At 38.2% G+C, this 19,082-nt stretch overlaps 1 protein-coding gene across 2 annotated transcripts in view; it reads left to right on the top strand.

Annotated features, from left to right (window-relative positions):
• LOC100589888 (ubiquitin-conjugating enzyme E2 E2) overlaps positions 1-19,082 on the top strand; it is a 393,012-nt gene that overhangs the window by 162,940 nt on the left and 210,990 nt on the right. The gene's annotated exons all lie outside the window — the stretch shown is intronic.

Below are 19,082 nucleotides of genomic sequence, written 5' to 3'. Positions count from 1 at the left end.
TACTAATACTTTAATTTTTTTTTTTTCTTTTTGAGACGAAGTCTCGCTCTGTAGCCCAGGCTGGAGTGCAGTGGCGCGATCTCGGCTCACCGCAACCACCGCCTATCGGGTTCAAGCGATTCTCCTGCCTCAGCCTCCAGAGTAGCTGGGATTATGGGCGTGTGCCACTGCACCTGGCTAATTTTTGTATTTTTAGTAGAGAGGGGGTTTTACCATGTTGGCCAGGCTGGTCTTGAACTCCCAACCTCAGGTAATCCGCCCGCCTCAGCCTCCCAAAGTGCTAGGATTATGGGGATGAGCCACCATGCCCAGCCTTACTTTAAAATCTTAAACACTGGTTTTACTATATGAGCATATTAATGGCATATTTGGGAGAGAAGTTGATATTCATATTTTAAAATGACTCCAAATTTTTATCTTGAGTGAAATAGTATTCACTATACATAATTTACTATTTTACATTTTCTGTTGCTAACCAAATTAGACATTTTAAAAAACTGAAAAATCACAGCCTTGCTTGTGGACTCCATTGTGTGTAGATAATTAAGATCCATGCTTTGAATCCCATTTAGGCTTATCAATACAAGGAAATATTACTCCTTAAACAAATAACTGTTGTAAGATTGTGTCTTTTTCTATAGTTTCTTAATACATTTAAAAACATGTGCAAAGGACCAGACATGAAGGGAATGACAGTTTTTAAAAATCAGATTGTGAAAAGGTTAGTTGTTTTTTTGTACCAAGGAGTTAAGAGTCAGGAGGAATTAATAGGTGTAAACTGTAAAGAGCATTGTAATGTATGTTAATGAGCTTTTACTTTAACTGAAGTCTAAGAAGAGTAGTTGAACACTTTTAATTATATAAGAGTAACATTTTCCAGTTGAGTTTTAGGAAGTACTGGCAGAAATTGAATAATGAGTTTAAAGGAAGAAAAGTAAAAGTAGGAAGAACAGTTAGAATGTTACTGTATTAATGTGGGTGATAATTGATTGGATGTTGTTGTAGGGGTCAGGGACTCAGGGTTTTAACTTAGGCCATGTGTGGATAACACAGTTTTTTTTCTTTTTTGAAGTATTGCAATATAAATTCAGCTGTGGACATACTGGGTTAAAGTTGTCTAAGACATTGATGTAGAAATGTTCAGTGAGCAGTTGAACACATACATTAGCAAACCTTGAGGAAAATCTGGCTTGGGAATATAGATTTGGAATCTAGCAAATGATGATTAAATTTAGAGAAGTAGATGAAATCAGCAACTATATAGAATGAAATAGAAGCCGATTGACTTTTAAGAGATGAGCATTTTATCCACTTGATTTTTTTTTCTTTCTGTTTAACTGGTAGGCATTGCAGTGGCACTGCATACCTTTTTCAGTGCAGATGTATATTATTTTAGGCACATTATGGATTAAATTGGCATCTGTGGGCCACTCTGTGAACCTAATTATTATTTATTTGGAAAAGATACTGAGGTTTTTTTTGTTTTGTTTTGTTTTACGAGTGTTGGGGTGTAACTTGCTTGTAAATTTGGAGCCTGGCAATATCTGAAAATATATTTTCTTCTAGAGTCCTGCTTAGCTCAGTTTTTCCCTTTCTCTGAAGCTTGATGATATATACTTAATGCTGTAGAACTTTTAAACCAAATTATTCTGTGTTATTATACCAATATGATTTTTTTGTGGGCAGCTGAATAGGGAAATAGTGTATCCATCAATGAAATGCATTATTTCTTTAAAAAAAAAAAAAAGGAAAAAAGATTTCAGTTTCATGCCATACAAAACTATTAATAAATTAACCTCACAATTTATCTAAACCCTTAACATGCTCAAAGTGATGCTTTGTGTTTTGTTTTGTATTTTTGGAGATTGCTCTGTGTCCTGGGCTGGGGTACAGTGATGCAACCATAGCTCGCTGTAACCTTAAACTCCTGGGCTCAAGCAGTCCTTCCACCTTCGCCACCACAGTGGCTAGAACTACAGGCATGCACCACCACACCCAGCTAAGTTTTTTGTTTGTTTGCTTTTGGAGACAGGGTCTCACTGTGTCACCCAGACTGGATTATAGTGTCATGAGCATGGCTCATTACAGCCTTGACCTGGGCTCAACCAGTCCTCCTGCCTCAGCCTCCCAAGTAGCTGGGACTACAAGGCATGTTCTGCCACACCCAGCTAATTTTTGTATTTTCTGTAGAGTTGGGGTTTCTCCATGTTTCCCAGGCTGGTATCCAACTCCTGGTCTCAAACAGTCTTGCCACCCCAGCCTTCAAAAGTGCTGGGGTTACAGGTGTGAGCCACTGAGCCTGACCTTGATGTCTTACACTAAAAAAGGGAGCAACATTTCTACCCTGGAAAATTTGCTCTTTGGACATTCGATATAATTTTTATTCTTATTTATTTATTTTTGAGATGGAGTCTCACTCTGTCACCCAGGCTGGAGTGCAGTGGCACGATCTCGGCTCACTGCAACCTCCGCCTCTGGGGTTCAAGCAATTCTCTTGCCTCAGCCTCCCGAGTAGCTGAGACTACAGGCACACACCACCATGCCCGGCTAATTTTTGTATTTTTATTAGAGACGGGGTTTCACCATATTGGCCAGGCTGGTCTTGAACTCCTGACCTCGTGATCTGCCCGCCTCGGCCTCCAAAAGTGCGGCATTACAGGCATGAGCCACCACACTTGGCCTCTGGATGTAATTTTTAAAACCAGACTCATTTCAAATTCTGTCTTAGTGTAATTTAGATTTTTGTGTCTTGACAATAATGAAAAATATTTCTTCTTTTTTTTCTTTTTGAGATAGAGTCTCACTTTGTTGCCCAGTCTGAGTGCAGTGGCATGATCTCAGCTCACTGCAACCTCCATCCCCCGGGTTCAAGTGATTCTCCTGCCTCAGCCTCCCGAGTAGCTGGGACCACAGGTGTGCACTACCACACCTGGCCAATGAAAAATACTTCTAATGATGGTTGTTAACTGCTTTAAAGAAATAATACTTTTTATGTTGTTTGTATTGCATTGTCCTTTGATTTGAGTTGCAACTGTTATTTACACATTCTTTCCCTGTTTGCAAGCGATTGTTTTAGGATCATGTTCTTTTCAGTGGCTTTGCTGTAAAGGAATCACTTCATTTCTGATTATTGCATTTACAAAAATGATTTTTTCTTGGCTTCCTTGAACTGTGTTTTATCATTTGATGCTGTGATTCAGTGTGCTCCTAAAACATTTCCGTCTGCCTGGTTTGTGATCTTTCTATTTTAGATCACCATGCCACAGCTGCTTGGATAGCCTTCTGTCATCTATTTTCAATAGTGTCATGTAGCATCCCGCATGGTTTCAAGGATGGTAAATTGGCTAGACTCCAGGACTTGCTCTGTAATCCTGCCTTGTCTGTTAATGTCAGGTGTATCTCACAGCTGATGCTGATGAAACTGCTTAAAGAAATCAGACATGATCTTTAGCAGAGCTAAATCTCATTTCCATATGTGGGTTTAAATTCTGTTTTGATCAACTTCTTGAGGGCAAAGTCCTCAAAGTCCTACATCATGGAATGCAAGATTGTTTGGTAGAGACAAAAGTCATAGTAATTTAGAAAAACCATCAGCTTCTCGTACTGGTTTCTCGCAGATTGTTGCACTTGAGCACATTACATCTGTATGCTGGATAAATAGGAAGTTTTTCAATAAAGGAGGACGTTCCAAAAATAGGTAACAGCTTATCCTGATACATAAGTGCTAGCTGCTATTATTGTCATCATTTTGTTTTTATTATTATGATAGCGAGAATTGGATAAATTGAGAAGGAAAGCAAAACAAACTAAATTTTTTCAACTTATTTGATGCAAAGCTAGTTCTAAAATCAAATAGAATTACAAACATTTATTAGTGTGGATCATGTCTGAATGCTCAGGCTATTTATCTCTCTAACACTATTTCTTGTAAGTAGTTGTTTTTAATAATTGTAGAATGTCTTAGCCTGTTTGGAAGGCCGTAACAAAATACCATAAACTGGGTGGCTTATAAACAACAGAAATTTCTTTCTCATTTTTCTGGAGGCTGGGAAGTCCAAGATTGAGGCACTGGCAGATTTGGTGTCTAGTGAGGGTCCCCTTCCTTGTTTATAGAACAGCACCATCTCCGTGGCTCCTCACAGGGTGGAAGGGGTAACCAAGCTGCCTCAGGCTTCTTTTCTAAGGGATCCTGACCTAATTACCTCCCAAAGGCCACATGTCCGAATGCAATCAGCTTGGGGGTTAAGATCTCAACATATGAATTTAGCGGGGACACGAACATTCAGACCATAGCAGAAAGTATCCGTAAAGGAATAAGAATGATTACAGGTAGTTCAGTTCTTAAAAGGCATGAGTTTATTCTGTAGATGAATAATAAAACTGTTTGTCTAATTGGTATTACAAAACCAGAACAATTCAGCTATTATATTTATTTTCATGGATTTATTTAAATATATAATGAGTTTTTAATATGACACAAGCATATTGAAGTGAATTTTTACTTATTAAGAGCCATCGTCACATTATTGTTTGACAGATACTACTTTTGAAAGTAAGCTAATCAGTTCATTTTAGTCAAGTATTTTATATACTCAGAGTAGGGAGTAGAATTTTGAATTTGAAGTAAAATGATTCTTTTCCCCTGTCAATACATATGGCTTATATTTTAGATTTTCTGGCCATTCAGTTTTCATACATTGTGACCTGTTGTCAGAACCCGTATCTTCATACTTGTATCAGAAAATACAATTCCTGTTAATCGTGGTCCCTGCTGCCTGACCTTCTGATCAGTTACAGTTTACCCAGGTTGCTGAAGTAGAAAGCGTTTTAAAGTACTTGCTGTTTGAAAAGCACCTATAAAGGATTATGAAAAAGAACTCTATTTGAGGCTAATATCTACAAAGACTTTCTGATTTCATAGTAGGAGTAGAGTTCAAAATGAATCAAAGTTTAAGACGCACATATGCAGATGCTATTAGCAGTACTTGTTTCTGGGGAGACTGAAAGTAGTATTCCTATTGCTGATGGTTTAAATAGACTGGTTATAGATTTCTGTGGGTACAGGGCAGACGTTGTAATAGAGGCTATGAGATTTTCTTCACATAAAGCACTAAGTACTATTTCTTTCTTTGTATTTATTCTTTAGTTCTTTTCAAAAGGTGAATTGGATTAGATTTTGCTTCTATCTCAGGTAAATCCCCTACTTTCAACCTCTGCAAATTTGCTACTCTTTTATTGTGTCTGTAAAAACCAACCTTGCATGAATTGTGTCCCTTAAGCGCTGTGATTGTGATTCCCTTTTTTATCTATAGGACACAATTTTCTCATGTTTGTCTTTTCTTGTCATGGCCTTTTTTAAGTGAAATGACATACCAGAAAAGATCATGATGAGCCCCCAAAATACTCTGGCAATTTTGTATAAAATTAGTCCCTGTTATCATTGGCTCATGTTTCTCTCTCTTTACCATCTTTAATTATGTGTGTGTGTGTTTTTGCTGTTAGGTATTGTTTTAAGCACTCAGCTGTTGAAATGTAGGTATGAAGTGCCTGACAGGCCATTGAAAATAAACAAAGATAAATTACAGTTGTAGCAGAGGTTCCAGTCCTTGTTATTCTTGATATGATAACCTCATTTTCTCTGGTGAATTCCTGTAGACCTTTAAAGTGGCTTGTCAAATTGCTTAACAGAATTAGTCTTTTTCTCTAATGCTGCTAGTGGGGTCACATCTAGAATTGTCTTTCAGTGTGATCTAAAAATAACATACTACAAAATTATAAAAAGAGACATTTGGACAAAAACAAGCAAATGACTGAGAGGAATAGCCATTAAAGAGGACAAAAAACACATTCCTGAAAAACTGAAACTTAGCTTCAAACAAATGGAATTGGGCCTTGTGCCGCTTTTTCCAAAACACCTGATAATTCTCAGCTACCTAAGAAAAATTACCAAACCTTTTTCAAAGAAATTAAGGTCTGTGCTGCAATACTGTTCTTTGCGGTATTGTCTCATAATCACTTTATGGAGTAAATATTCTAAGACTATTAGTAAATAAGGACTGCTTAAGCAATATTTGCTTGCTTCTATAATTATATTGTAATTACATTTTATCATAGACAGTGAAACATGTAGCACCTCTTGCAGGTGGAATTCTCGCTGCTGGTTTGCCTTCAAATATTAGCGTTTGGGGATATTCTCTCTGCTAATTAGTATTGGTTGTTCTCTTACATCTCTGTTCATAATGAGACAGCTCCCTGTTAGATATAGAGAAGTTATCTCACTTGAGAACCTTAATGGTATCTATTTACAGTGCATTTTTGTGGAAATATAAGATAATTTTTAAGAATGTCCAAGAGGTTTTAAAGCTTTTATTAGTACCTTAAAATATATGTAGCATTTTTTTCATTTTATTGCAAAGCTACATGTTAATACTCTAATGCTAGTGAAATATCTCAGATTATTTTATGCATTAGAAAACAATTTATTTGTCATCAGCTTCCATTCCATTTATTTAAATAGTATTTTTTTTAAAAAAAAAATTTGGTCTTTGTTTTATTAAAAACATAATTCATGCCGGGCCCAGTGGCTCATGCCTGTAATCCCAGCACTTTAGGAGGCCCAGGCGGGCGGATCATGAGGTCAGGAGTTCAAGACCAGCCTGACCAACGTGGTGAAACCCCGTCTCTTCTAAAAATACAAAAATTAGCTGGGTGGGGCGCGTGCTTGTAATCCCAGCTACTCAGGAGGCTGAGGCAGGAGAATCACTTGAACCTGGGAGGTGGAGGTTGCAGTGAGCCAAGATCGTGCCACTGCACTCCAGCCTGGGCGACAGAGCAAGACTCCATTTCCAAAAAAAAAAAAAAAGAGAAAAACATAATTCAGCAAAAGAAGCAATACACAAGAGGTAAAACTACTTGCCTACCCTGGTCCCACAGGGGCAGTGGCATGACTGGTATCAAGACGCTTACCTCCTCTGCCATCCCTACAATAATCTATATTTTTTTGTCACAAATAAAAAGTTAGAATATCACTTACTAGGGAGACAGATGAGATCATAGCCTCAAGCAATCCTGCGAAGCACCACCTGGCAGAGGCTGGCTTCAAGCAAGCTCTGTGAGTCGTGCTTCCTTATTGTCGTGGATCTCTTTTCATGGTGCATCCCCGTTCCTACATTTAATCACACACATCTCAGTCAGAGCTCTAGGGCTTTATTACGAATGGAGTTGACTGCTAGAGAGGCCCCTCTCTAAACTTTTTTCTGTACCCTCTTCCCCCACAAGACATCTCTCCAGGGGAGGACATTAGGGAAAAGGAAATCTGGAGAGAGTGAAAGGGGCAGTGCTTTCTCCAAAGTTCTCTGAAGCAACCCCTGAGTCTTTGAAAATCTTCTGATGAAAGAGGTAAGAACTTTAGCTCTCATCTTCAAGTTCCTTCATCTCTACATCCTGGGGGGCTTTTGTCTTCTTTTGCCCTTTGAGCTGTGGTTCACTAATCATGGCTGGCTTTGAGGGGGATTTGACTTCCATAGCTGCCTTCTCTTTCTGGGCAAGTCAGATCCACTAGAGGGGTTTCCTGTGCTTCTTCCCCGACAGAGTAATGGTAGATGCACTGGATGCCCTCTTCTTGAGGTGATGTGGTGAAATCAACCCTTGGTCTGTCACAGTCCCAACCACCGAGTGCCTCAGTTGCAGCTCCCAGTTCAACACCTGCAGGTGCCTGAACAGCTGCTTCTTCTATTCCAGCTGGAGAAAAAGATGCAAATGAAATGGAGGCAGTTCATTGCAACCTGGAACTGCTGCACCAGGCAACCCCAGTTCCTCATTGATCTCATCTCAGGCAAGACAAGAGGGCTCCTGGATGCTTGAGGAAACAAAGTCGTGGTCCCCACTCAGCCACCATTCTGGGCCGGTTGATCTTTCTTCCAGGAGCCTGAACTAGTATTGATGTGGATAAGAGGAAGGGAAATACTGGGTAGAAGTGGGCAGTTCCCCAGCAAAGGCCCCACCCCTAAGCCTGGAAACCACGGCCCTGAATGAGAACAGTTATCCCTGTTTTCCCTCCCAAATGTTACATTTTTGGTCTGCCCTGCCCCCCTCCCCACTTATCCTGTACCCATATTAACCCCAAACCTCAGCTGGTGGAGACGCAAAGCAGCTGAACATCAAGAGGAGTCACAGCACTGATTGTCGGAGACTACAGATAGATGTGGCTTAAGTTCAGACAACATGGCTTCAGGGAAGGATCACCTTCTTCCTGCACCATCCCCTTTCCAGCTCCCCTTTTGCTGAGAGCCGCTTCCACTGCTTAATAAAATCCTCTGCATTCATCACCTTTCAAACCTTCATGTGACCTGATCCTTCCTAGATGCTGAACAAGAACCCAGGTACCAAGAGGGCAGAGTGCAAAAGGCTGTCTTCCTGACTCTCCACTGAGCTGGTTAACAGCTGTCTGCAGATGGCAACTGCTAAAAGAGCATTAATTGTAACAAACCCCTAGACAGTGCTGTGGGGCCAGAGCCCAAAAGCACTTCTGCACCTGCTTGCCTGTGTCCCTCTCCCACAAGGGGTTTGAGCTCAGTGGTGGCCAGGTAAGCAAGCCATACCCCTGTTGCAAGTCCCACGAAGGGGTCAAGGGAACTCTCCCGTCTTGGTATCTTTGACAGAAAATGAAAATATGCTAAGAAGGCAAATATCAGAGTTGCTGGGTTATTTTTGTCATTAGTTTTGATGTCTGTCTTTATTGCCCACTATTAAATTGACTTGTAAAACTACAATTTTTGAGATTGTGTAATATTTCCTTATACAGTCATTTTATTCATTTCTTAATGCCATTTCTTAACACTGAACAGAACTATCTTTATTAACCCGCAAAAAAACCAACTCACTTTTTTAGTAAACACTCGACAGACACCCATTGAAATTACCTCAGACGTTTATACAAGTATTCATTTTAGTCAGCTTACTTTGAAAGCTCTTTTATATTTTAAACTGTGTTCTTGGGTAAACCAAAGGAAATTTTCCTTCTTTGAGACACTTGAATATTTCTTATCTGAACTTTGATTTTTAAAAATGGAAAACAATACATACATTTTTAGTATTACAGAACTGAAAATTTGCTATGAAATAAGTAAAACTATACTTTGTAACTGAACTAGATGTCTGATTCATGCTTCTCAGTTTCAAGTACTCTGAAGATATTAAGATTTTTTTCTTTTGAAATTTTTACACCTAAATTCAACGTTCTTAGCATGTTTCTTTGCCAGAGGATGAACTGATAAATGATAGAATGAACAGCTGAAAGAAAGGAAACAAACCCTTGGAGGCTTTTGTATTCAAAAATATTTCCACTGTTCCCCAAATTTAACTAATTTGAGTTTCATTTGACTTATCACGTATCTATTAAAATTCAGTTGCTCCTAGGCAGACAGAAGAATGGATCAAAATAGAATAGAATAGTAGAAAGTCTAAGAATAGACCCAAGAACAAATGGAAATTTAATATGTGAAAATGTTGAGAGACCCTACATTTTAAGGACATAAACTGCAAAGAATCTTGAACATTCTTCAGTGGTTTTATTGTTAGTAGTAATAATAGTATAATTTTAAAATTTTAAAGTGTTTATGTATAAAAGCAGTTTTATAAAGTATGTTATTAGAAGCCAAGATATTCAGTGTAAGACAGATTACTAATATAAAATCAAAGAAATTGAAGAATAAACCCTGTAATGTCATGAACCACACCCATATAAGACAGCAAATCTAATAGATAATCTCATAGATAAATATTGTGTGTTCTGGCTGTTCCACCAACCAGCTGTTCCCACATCTCTCTCCTTCTTCTTGGCATTCCCTATACGCTGAGACACAATATTGAAATTAGGCCAGTTAATAACCCTACAGTGGCCTTTTAAGTGTTCAAATGGAATGAATAGCCAAAAGCTTCTCACTTTAAATCAAAAGCTAGCAATGATGAAGCTTAGTGAGGAAGCTATGCTGAGCCAAGATGGGCCAAAAGCTCGGTCATTTTCAACAATTAGCCAAGTTGTGAACGCAAAGGAGAAGTTCTTGAAGTAAATAAAACATGCCATTCCAGTGAACACAGAAATAATAAGAAAGTAAAACAGCCTGATTGCTGATACAGAGGAAGTTCTAGTGGTCTAGATAGAAGATCGAAGCAGCCACAACATTCCCTTAAGCGAAAGCCTAATCCAAAGTAAGGCCAGGACTCTCTTCAATTCTTTGAAGGCTGAGAGAGGTGAGGAAGCTGCAGAAAAAAAATGGGAAGCCAACAGAGGTTGGTTCATGAGGTTTAAGGAAAAAATCAGTCTCCCTAACATAAAAATGCAAGGTAAAGCAACAAATGCTGATGGAAAAGCTGCAGCAAATTATGCAGATCTGGTTAAAAATCATTAATGAAGTTGGCTATTCTAAAGGCAAGATTTTCAGTGCACATGAAGCAGCCTTCTATTGGAAAAAGATGCCATCTAGGACTTCCCTAGCTAGAGAGGAGAAGTCAGTGCCTGACTTCAAAGCTTCAAAGGACAGGCTTTCTCTCTTGTTAGGAACTAATACAGATGGTGACTTTTAAGGTGAAGCCAGTGCCCATTTACTGTTCCAAAAATCCTAGGGGCTTCAAGAATTACACTAAATCAACTCTACCTATGCTGTGTAAAGCTAGGATGACAGCACATCTATTTACAGCATGGTTTACTGAATATTTTAAAGCCTCTGTTGAGACCTACTGTTCAAAAACAAGATTCTGTTCAAAACATTACTGCTCATTGACAATACATCTGGTCACCCAGGAGCTCTGGTGATGTATAAGGAGATGAGTGTTGTTTTCATGCCTGCTAATACAACATGCATTCTGCAGCCCGTGGATCAAGAAGTAATTTTTACTTTCAAGTCATGTTATTGAAAATAAAAGCTTTTATAAGGTGATAGCTACCATAGGCAGTGATTCCTCTGATGGATCTGGGCAAAGTCAGTTGACCCTGTGGAAAGGATTTACCATTCTAGATACCATTAAGGACATTAAGAATATTTGTGATTCACGGGACAAGGTCAAAATATCAACATTAATAGGTGCTTGGAATAAATTGATACCATAGTCATCTGTGCTTCCCCTCATATAGATGACTTTCAAGACTTCAGTGGAGGAAGTGACTGCACCTAAGGTGGAAGTAGCAAGAGGACTAGAATTAGAAGTGGAGCCTGAAGATATGACTGAATTGATGCAGTCTCATGGTCAAACTTGAACATATTAATTGCTTCTTATGAATAAGCAAAGAAAGTGGTCTCTTGAGATGGAATCTACTCCTGATGAAGATGCTGTAAACATTACTGAAATGACAACAAAGGATTCAAAATATTACATATCAACATAGTTGATGAAGCAATGTTAGGGTTTGAGAGATTGACTCCAATTTGGAAAGTTCTACTGTGGGTAAAATCTTTTGTGAAAGAAAGAGTCAGTCGATGCAACAAACTTCATTGTTGTCTTATTGTAAGAAATTACCACAGCTACCTCAGCCTTCAGCAACCACCACCCTGATCAGTGAGCAGCCATCCACATCAAGGGAAGACCATCCACCAGCAAAAGATTACAACTCACTGAAAGCTCAGGTGATCATTAGCATTTTTAGCCATAAACTTTTAACTAAGGTATATACGTTGTTTTTCTAGACATAATGCTATTGCATGCTTAATAGACTACAGTATAGCATAAACATAACTTTTGTATGTGCTAGGAAAGAAAAAAATTCATACATCACAGTGGTCTGGAACAGAACAGCAATATCTCTGAGATATGCCTATATTTCTCACTTTGAATATCCAATGACAGTTTATCAAATAACTTACAGAAGTCTTGGTAAATCATGTCTTTGGCATTTCTTCAACTCAGTCTGATAACCCTTCCAAAAGCAGAAAATTAAGATCTTTTAGTGTGACTTGTTAAAAAAGTAGGCTTGGATGATAGTTATCATTTCTTTTTTTAAGGGTAGGCAAAACCTATTCGTCTCTCTCTTTTTTTTTTAGTTCTCTAATTTTATTTAACTTTTCTGTACCTGCTGACAGCAGAAAAACCCATGCTTTTAACAACTAAGGCATTTGTTTTATTTGCTTTCTGTTGGCACCCTGTTTTTTTTTTAAGTATCTTTTTTTCTTTTTTTCTTTCTATTTTTTTAAATTATACTTTAAGTTCTAGGGTACATGTGCACAACGTGCAGGTTTGTTACATATGTATACATGTGCCATGTTGGTGTGCTGCACCCATTAACTCGTCATTTACATTAGGTATATCTCCTAATGGTGTCCCTCCCCCCTTCCCCAACCCCATGACAAGCCCCGGTGTGTGATATTCCCCTTCCTGTGGCACCATTTTTCCCCACAGTTCTTTAAATAATACATTGGTCCCAGTGTAAATTCTTTCAGTCTAGTGTGCTTCCTGAACTATCATGCAGAGTCACCTCTCTGAGAACTAGACATCTCTGTGAACATAAATAAGTAGTTGTCAAGCCACAGGCACTTGAATGGGGGTGGCTATCTTTTTAGTGATCTATGGTGGGTGTCATGGGGTCACCATGAGGTTAGAGCAAGTTGAATAGCAGGAGGTTTTTGGACATGAAGTTTACCTGCTTCTAATTTTGATAGGAATGGCATAGGGTATGTGGAAGTGTTTGCAGTTTAAATGTTAGACATCTAGGCATCTTACCCAGTAGTTCCTTTAAGTAGAGGTAGGTTAGGCTGGACAGAGCCTTAGAATCTTGAAGGCACAGAGGCAAAGGTGAGCAACTTACCAAAAGCATCATGGAGTATGTGTCATGCATGAGAAATTATCCTGTTCTGAAGTATACCAAATACTGTATCTGGCATAACAGTTTATGGAAGTCCACTAGGTTTTTGACTGTAGGAGAATGAATGTTACGGTTGAAATGATAATCTAGTAACCTATTTCTATCAGGTGATATAACCAGGTAAAATCAACATGGGTTGTGAGTGCTCATATAAGAGTAAATAAAACTGAAAACAGTCTTAAGAGTAAATAAAAGGGCCAGGCGCAGTGGCTCACACCTGTCATCTCAGGACTTTGGGAGGCCGAGGCAGATGGATCACTTGAGGTCAGGAGTTTGAGACCAGCCTGGCCAACATGGTGAAACCCCGTTTCTACTAAAAATACAAAAATTAGCTGGTCGTGGTGGTGCATACCCGTAATCTCAGCTACTCAGGAGGCTGAGGCAGGAGAATCACTTGAACCTGGGAGGCAGAAGTTGCAGTGAGCCGAGATTGCCCAGTTGCACTCCAGCCTGGGTGACCAAAGCAAAACTCCGTCTCTCTCTCACACAGACAAATAAAGTATAAAGAGGTTACCACATGTAGGGGGTAGAGGTGAATGGAGAGTTATTGGTTAATGGGTACAGAGTTTCTGTTTGGGATGATGAAAAAGTTTTGCAAATAGATGATCATGATGGTTTTACAGCATTGTCGCTGTACTTGATAACATGGAAGTATACACTTTTAAATGGTTAGAATGGGAAGTGTTACATTATATATATTTTACAACAACAAAAAATATGATCATTTACTCTCAATTAAAACAACAACAAACTGAAAGTAAATAGCATGCTTAGGAGACCATAGGCAAGATGCCGAAACCTAGGCCAAAGTGAGAGTGAAGCCACTGTGGGCCAGAACCATATGGCAGAGCTATGCAGCCTTACAGCAGCAAATGCCCAACCAGCACAAGGTATGATCCAAGCAAGCAAGCTGTCCAAGTCACCAGTATTAATACTTAATCCTGGGCATACCTAGACTGGCCTTACAGTGTAGGCATCCAAACTTGGTGTCCAGGAGTGCCTGTTTATTGAAGCCAGGTTATGAAACCCAATTATTGTAGTGTTTGCACTATTATGCATTTGGATTTTTAATTGACTCATTAAAATCAACTTTTCTAAAAATTTAAAATTATTTCGTAGAACTTCAGGTTTTGTTTTAATATTACCAACTATTGTCAGTTTCTAGAAGTTCGCTAAAATAGCTCTTAGGGAATAGGCTTTGCTCTTTGTAATCATTTTTGGAAAAATAGTTATTAGGGAAACAATTCATTATAGTTAATTTTTTACATAATATATTTCCTGAGACTATGGAAGTTTTGTTCTCTAGCTAACATAATTGTTTTTTCAGAGTGTGTGAGCAGATACCAACAAGGTTCTTTTCAAACATCTCTTTCAAAAAACACTTTCTCATTTATCTCCGTAGATATTTTTCTAGTTTGAACAGCCTACCTATTGAAAGGGTATGCAATACTCAGATTTACTATTATTATGATTTTCCAGTTGTTGTATATGAAACATGACAAGAAACATCATTATATCTTTGCTTTTGGCGTTCATGCTTACCCATATATGTAGACCACAATTGTAATCATTCAACTTGAATAAATAAGTAATAATGCAGATATACAAGTTTATATCTGTGTATATGTAATGGTTACATAACAACTAATACTTCTTCGATGCTTATTGTTCATGAAATGCTACTTGTTTTACATACATTGGAAACATTTAATCCTTAAAATAATTCTATGTGGTTAGGTATATTATCACTATTTTGCAGATGATAAATCTGAATCCTTGGTTTCAGGATGGTTGTTTACTTATCCAAAGTCATACAGCCAGCCAGTAGCATTTTATCACATTTCATAGTTGGAGTTCTTATCTACATTATAAGTTAATGATTAGGTAATTCCTAGAAGTCAGCCTAAGTTGCCAGTTATATTAACTGCTACTTAAACTATACATTTTTAAATCTTAGTTCTGTAGTAATAGTAGGTTTGCAATAGACTTAGAATGTGTATACAAACCATAGTTCAGGAATGTGGCCACAGTATGCCTGTGTATTAGCACATTCACCTGTCATCAAAATTTTTATTGGGCATCTACTATATGCTAGATACAGGCATGATGCAAACATTTAAAAATATGGCCACTGTCACAGGAGGCTTAAAAATCTTGTTATGAAACGCAATTAATGAAGTGTTTGCACTATTATGCATTTGGATTTTTAGTTGACTCATTAAAACTAAATTAATTAATTAATGAAATTCAGGTATTTCTTACCATCTGATTTTCTTTTGTTTCCTAAGCTTGTATACTGAGAGATACTTCATTAACCAAATATTTTTGGCTTCTGAAATTTGAAGAGCCAGTAGCAGTGAAAGCTTAAAGAGCCAGAGAAAACAGCCTCATCTCAAAGAGTTTATTCTTGAGTTTGGGTAGTGTGAGTTCAGTTAGGGAGAGTTTGGATTGTGAGGGATGTGTGTATCAGGTCTTAAAATAGTATATCAATAATAAATAGGATGAAAGGGTGATTTAAGACGTTATTACCCCTCCACCATTGTTCTTTTATGTACCCATTTAATATAAAGATACTCCTCAGGAATATCTATTCCTCTCCAAAAATAATTGTCACAGTAATTTAATAACTGAATTTTCTATACATCTTAATGTTCTGTTTGTGCTGGCTTACATATATGTAAGTGAAATGGTTTATCATGTTTTAATACCCAAGTACTGGGTATTAGAAGAATTGAAAGATTACCTACATAACAAGAGTGTATAGTTTTTAAAAAGTAGAGTCTGTTATGCGTTATGCTTAGACAGATGGCAGAATGGAAAGCCCTCTTTTAAAATCAGCTTTTATAGTATGGCCTAGCGAATAATATATAACATTATGCTAGCACACTCAACCAATTTGTTTACTCATTCATTCAACAAATTGAGTGCGTGATATGCATGAGACTGTGTAAACTGTATCTGCTTGGTGCCTGGCCCCTGGAGATTAAAATCCAATTGAGTTTTCTACTATTCAAGAGATAGTATTTGTAGTCTGCAAACAAATAGCTTGGGTTTGCATTCTGGCTCTTCCACTTACTAGCTGCTTAGCCTTGGGTGAACTGTTGAACCTCTTTATTTCTCAGTTTCCTCTTATAGTTAAAAAAAAAAAAAAACAAAAACGGGAAGAAGAGGAGGGAGGGGGATGATATTAAGAGCATCTACCTTATGGAGTTTTATGATGTTAATTAAATAAACAAATGTATGAAGAGTGTTAGAACAGAATATTGCATAGTCTAATTAGAGCAGAATATTACCTAGTTAAATAAATGTATGAAGAAGTTTTAGAGCAGAATATTGCCTAGTAAAATGTTAGCTATTTTTATTATTTTAATGTGGAGACAGATGCTTAGAAAAACTGCACGTTAAGAGGTTCTGGGCTTAGTCTGGAAGGGTCAAGAATGACTTTCCTTGAGATGTGATATGTGTCTGAGAAGTGAAAGATGAATAATATTGACAGATTGAGAAGAGAGAGGAGTAGAGTAAGAAAATCCCAGGCTGAGAACAGCAAGTTTGAAGGCCAGGAAGGGGCAAGTCAGAGTGGCTGAGGACAAGTATAGGCCACAAATGCTAAGCGAGGATGCGGCATAAGTGGTGATGGAGGCCAAATCTTGCAGAGCCTTGGGAAGCCTGTGAAGGATGGTTATCTTAAAACCAAGAAAGTGACACAATCAGATTCTCTTCCTACAGAGATCCCTCTACATGCATTCTGCAAAATGTATGTGGGGAGCACAACCAGATGGCTGTTGAAAGGTAAAAGATGATAGCTTGGACTAAGGTAGGAAACAGATAGAAGTGGATAAATCAAATTATATTTAGGGGATAAAATAGGCATGACTTAATGATTTATTGGATATGAAGTATGAGGGGGAGGAACTGTCTGTGAAGACTTCCAAAAGTATCAAGTAGATGACAAATAGATTGCAGATAAGTCAGGAAAGTGGAAGGAATGTCCTAAGAAGATGCTCAGGATATATGAGAGTTTGCTGATAAGAAGTTTAGAGCAGTGATTCTCAAGGTGTGGTCCCTGGATCAGCAGCATCGGTATCACCTGGGTACTTGTTAGACATGTAAATTATCAGGTCCTGCCCTGGATTTATTGAGTCAGAAACCCTGGGTGTGATGTCTCCCTAATCTGTGTTTTAAAAAGTTTCCATGTGATTTGAATGCACAATAAAGTTTGAGAACCACTGTTTTAGAGGCACAGTGGAAAAGTTGAGGAAGAGGGACAAATGAATGTTAGAGTCAAGCCAAGGACTTAATTTTATGAGACGATAATGCTTTCACATAGGGGTCAGCAAACTATAGCCAGTGGGCCACATCTGGCTGACCATCTGTTTTTGGACAGTCCACAAGCTAAAAATGGTTTTTACAGTCTTTTCAATGGTTAAAAAAATCAAATGACTATTTTATGACAAATTAAAATGATATGAAATTCACATTTTAATGTTCATGAAGTTGTATCGGGACACGTTTGCACTTACTCACTTACATATTGCCTACGTCTACTTTTGTACTACAATGCAAGAGTTGAATAGTTCTGACAGAAAGTACACAGGCTGAAAATTCTATCTAGCGCTTTATAGAAAGAATTTGCTAACACCTGCCTTAGAGCATTACTGTATTTGTTGACTGATGAAAACAGAAAAAAGCAGCATGAGGAGTTTAATACTCTGGTCTGTAGGCAGAGGATGGACTGTGTGCATAACGGACAGATGTCTAAGCTTGCTTGGTTTGGAAAGATGAGTGCAAAAAACATGGTCCTTGTTTTCTGACATATGGGGGCCTGCAGTCCCGGAACATGCAATTTTGCCTAAGACAGTAATTTATCTGGTTCTTTTTGTAACAAGTTTTGGAGAGATAGTTTTTATGAAAATGGTTCAGTATTATACAGTGATGTTTTATCAACAGTGTTGAAAGTATGTTGTATAAAAATATTCTATATTTTTACGAAATTGTGTAAATGGTCTGCTGAGGTCCTCAAGCATGTTCACCATGAGTATGACTTTACAGTTTGCTGGGTAACATTCAGCCCTATCATGGGAAAAAAGTGGAGTTTGGAAATTCTTGCTTTTGGTAATGGTGGATGAGCCTGTTATAGACCATGCTTCCTTCCAAGAAAAACTAGAAAAACTGAACAAGACAAAATCTGTTTGACGGCAGTGAGGAGTTGAGGTATCAGGATTCTAGAGAAGGAAGTACAGAGGGAGAGACTCAACTCTGTCTCTACCCTTAGTCCTCAGTCATTCACTAATTCTTAGCAGTAGCTAAGAATCTGAGCAGAACTCTGGTACTGTTCTGGGGCCAGAGGTTAAAAATTGGAATCTAGAGATTGCTAAGAAGGAGTGGTCCAGGTAAACACCCAGGTTTTCATTTGGATCCCCAAAAGGTAGAACAGCACTCAGAAGGTGTTCTACCTTTGAATAGCCAGCTTTCAGTCCACTCAATTCTTGGTTGGAATAAGGTGATCTGCCAGAGTATTGCTTTGATTTTGCTATTGTTACACCAGCCTCTAAATCAGCAAAGCTATTGAGCCCAATAATTAAGTCCTCTGTGTGGACCCTAGGAATAATAATCAATCCAGTGGGGAGGAAAAGCCCTCCTCTTCTGAAATAGCAGAACAGGAAGAGAAATATCATTTTCTACTTCTTGTGTCATGGAGGTTAAAGGTGGGAAGCCCATAAGAAGCCTGAGACTTGGTCAGAAGGAGGAGCAGCTCTTTGTTTAGATGAACTTGTTGAGAACCACCTTTATCCCTCACAGCTTCCATCTTGAAATGTATTTAGAACTACCTTCATCCCTCACAGCTTTCCTCTTAAAAAGCAGCCAAACAAGAGAAAATCCATCCAGGTATGGATTCTAGTAAAGTCATTTCCTGACACCAGCTAGGTCGCTTTGAGGTGGAGTTTCAGCACCTAAAAATCCCCTGCTTTGCAGTGAAGGGTAAGATGAGAGAGACAGGCAATTGGAGTCATTGTGTTTTTTCCTTTTTGTTCCAGGGTAGTTACATGTACTTAATTTGTTTGAAACATGCAAGTAGATTATAGAACATTAATATAAGCTGTCTAGAAGTTATCCAACCTATCTGAGAAGCATTACAGTAGTCACTGTGTATTTGGGTGAATTAGAGTATAATTGACTTCTCTAGTAGACTTTTGAGCTGAGTTCATCCTTCTGGTTTGTTGACTCCTCA

This window comes from Nomascus leucogenys, chromosome 4 (genome assembly GCF_006542625.1).
Source record: "Nomascus leucogenys isolate Asia chromosome 4, Asia_NLE_v1, whole genome shotgun sequence".
NCBI classification, from domain to species: Eukaryota; Metazoa; Chordata; class Mammalia; order Primates; family Hylobatidae; genus Nomascus; species Nomascus leucogenys.
This window is presented reverse-complemented; position numbering and strand designations above follow the sequence as displayed.